This window comes from Cupressus sempervirens, chromosome 7 (genome assembly GCF_028749045.1).
Source record: "Cupressus sempervirens isolate cs-2001-9-10 chromosome 7, ASM2874904v1, whole genome shotgun sequence".
NCBI classification, from domain to species: Eukaryota; Viridiplantae; Streptophyta; class Pinopsida; order Cupressales; family Cupressaceae; genus Cupressus; species Cupressus sempervirens.
The window spans coordinates 412,019,652-412,022,907 of NC_143124.1; the positions used below are offsets into that span (position 1 = coordinate 412,019,652).

The 3,256-nt window shown below is 36.6% G+C and overlaps 1 pseudogene across 1 annotated transcript; it reads left to right on the forward strand.

Moving 5' to 3' along the window:
• Positions 1-880: 880 nt before the first annotated feature.
• LOC149547277 ((R)-mandelonitrile lyase-like) lies at positions 881-3,032 on the forward strand (annotated as a pseudogene). The gene is made up of 4 exons (XR_016354393.1): positions 881-1,010; positions 1,106-1,756; positions 1,932-2,757; positions 2,861-3,032. The product of XR_016354393.1 is annotated as a (R)-mandelonitrile lyase-like (transcript).
• The last annotated feature ends 224 nt before the right edge of the window (positions 3,033-3,256 follow it).

Below are 3,256 nucleotides of genomic sequence, written 5' to 3' on the forward strand. Positions count from 1 at the left end.
AAAAATGATTTGACATTGGCATAAATGTGACATAATGTACAAGTGATTGTTGTCATAAATAGAAGGTAAAAATCATTCATTAAAAGTTTATTTCCATGGAAGAAAGAGTTTCCTCTACTGCTATCAAGTGTTTAGTGTCAAAATTTCTACGAAAAAAAAAACCATGCTATATATATATATATATATATATATATATAATATTTCATTTCATATAAATGCTAACTCCCATATTTTTCAAAATCATTACTACTATTTGATCAATATTTTTACATCACTTAATATATGTAAAAGTATTGACTTAACCTTCGCACCCTCCAAAGATATAAGTACTAGTTAAACTAAATTTACAAACATTAATCATTCTTTTTAGCAGAAGAAAAGTAAAATTTTGCAACCAAAGACGGACAAAAGCAATGCATATCAGCCATACCCACCAACTTTTTCTTTCAAAAAGATCATTCCTGACGACAACTGGAACTCGAGTATACGAGGAAATGAAACATTGTCCGAAACAATCATAGACATTTATTCACTGATATCGGTCGACAATATCTTGTCAGTCTTCTGCGTGAAGTTCAAGGAACGTGTACAGTTGTAGAAGAATTGAATAGTATTTGCTGAGTTTTCAAATTTAACTGGTCAAATACGTCACGTCAGTTACAGCACTCTTCGAAATGAATACGGTATTCTATGTGAAAAGCACTTTAGCGACGTTAAATCGGATAACATTTAAAAGTACACGTGAGTAATCGGTTGCCTTCTCCAATCGGAATAGTGTTGCAAATTGACACGAAAAGCAGAACGACGGCCATCGTGGACGGAGAATCTCTATAAATTTGGACGTATTTCCCCTTAATTTAATAACATTCATCAGTTCTATCGATTTCTAATTCGGGAGTATACGAACGGTTAGACTAAAATGAGAATGAAGATCCTATATTTCTTTTTAATTTCATGCGCGCTTATATTTACAAATCATCATGACTTGCTCGGTCCAGTGGAGGCATTAGGTCAGTGTATATGTATAAATATTCTCCTTCAGATTTATTTGCCTTACCTTGATAAAACAATTGATTCCTAACATGAATGTTCGTGATGTTTGCAGACTATCCATATTCGTTCATGACATTTGATGCAGAAAAGACGGCTGCGAGAACGTACGATTACATTGTGGTTGGAGGAGGAACAGCGGGATGTCCCCTGGCTGCAACGCTGTCACAGAGTCATTCTGTTTTGGTGTTGGAGAGGGGAGACTCTCCCTATGGAAATCCCGACATTTTAGACAACAGAGGTTTTTTCAAGGCATTTGGCGACCCCAGCGAATATCCGTATGTCCTGGAGGGGTTTGTGACATAGGATGGAGTGCAGACGGCGAGGGCGAGGGTTTTGGGAGGTGGAACGTCAGTCAATGCGGGGTTCTACAGCCGGGCAAGCCTTCAATTCATTCGAAACATGGGTTGGGACGAGAAGCTTGTGAACGAGTCATATGAATGGGTGGAGAGATTGAATGCCTTCAAACCTGACCACCTTTTTGTTTGGAGCTCTGCTGTCCGGGATGGCCTTTTGGAAGCTGGAGTGCTTCCTTACAATGGGTTTACTCTTGATAATTTGGAGGGCCCCAAGATTAGTGGTACCATTTTTGACAAGAATGGGACCAGACACACGGCTGCGGATCTTCTGCAGTACGCAAATCCAGACAACATTGTAGTTCTCCTGAATACGACAGCCAGCAGAATCCTCTTTGATTCCTCTTCAGGTACCTACTTATTATATATCTCTATATCCTTTTTATATCTATATCCTCCTTATTTCTGTCTCTGTTGCAAGCATAACTTGTATTTAAGTACAAGTCTTTGTGATTTGTTCTAATAAAGTAATATTTCTATTCTCCATAGAGTTTGAAGGTCATGAGCTTGTGAATAATGTTGCAGGAAAGCTTAAGGCTAGCGGTGTGGAATTCATCAGTAGCAGTAGTGGCAAGTCTCATCAAGTATTAACCAACAAGTCATCAGATCTGAGTGAGGTTATTTTGTCGGCAGGAAGCATAGGTAGTCCCCAGCTTCTGCTATTGAGTGGAATAGGCCCATCAGAAGAACTAGAAAAGTTGATTATTACTGTCCAGTTGGATTCGCAACTAGTAGGGAAAGAGGTTCGAGATCCACCTCGTTCAACCGTTGTCATTGAATCCCCCAAACCACTGGAGTATGGGAACATACAGGTCGTAGGTATAATAGATAATTCAAACATTTATATTGAGCCCACTAGCTATATCAAGGAAATAAATGCCACACATAACCAATATTTAGGTGTAATAGTTAGTAAGGTGGCCTATCCCTCATCAAGGGGTGAGTTGTGGCTTAATAGCAAGGACCCTTTAGAGAGTCCTTTTGTGAGATATAACTATTTTTCTCATCCTTCCGATCTAGAAGAATGTATGCTTGGTGTAAAGATGTTATCTTATATGAGCATGACCTCATCTATCCAAGAGTTTGCATTTAATGTTAGTGGAAACTCAAAGACACTCAAATTCTGTGGATTGCCATTGCCACAAAACCCATCAGACAATGCTGCCCTTGCGGGTTTTTGCAAGGATACACTAGGAACAATATGGCATTATCATGGAGGATGTCAACTTGACCTCGTTATTGATCAATGGTATCGTGTAAAAGGGGTTGATAGTCTAAGGGTTGTTGACATCTCCATTTTCAAGGATAGCCCAAGAACAAATCCACAAGCCACTATTATGATGCTGGGAAGGTAGTTTTCTGCTTTCTTTCAATTTAATTTATTTGTTGTACAATCTTTATACTTTTACTTCTTCTTGTTTTAATGACTTGCTTGTTTTTTGTTGTGTATGTAGGTACGTGGGAATGCAGGTCATCAAGGAACGCACAACTAAAATTACTACAAATTAAAATTTCTACAAAATAATGTGTTATATTTTATCTTTTATTGTTTGCATTCTTTAGAATAATATCATTTGTCGTGTAATCTCAAATTACATAAATAAATGATGATGTAATTGATAACTATATCAAGGATTGATGATAACAAACATTTTAGCACTATGAATAATTATCAATGTTCATCTTTAGTGGCAAGTTTGATCATTTTCAATTTCTTTTTTCATATTCAATATTCAATTATTGTTAATCACATATATATGAAATCCATGTGTCTCAAATATGTGGATAGATATCAATATTAATTAATTTGTAATCTTCCAATAAAAATAAAGATCACATATTTAAAATCA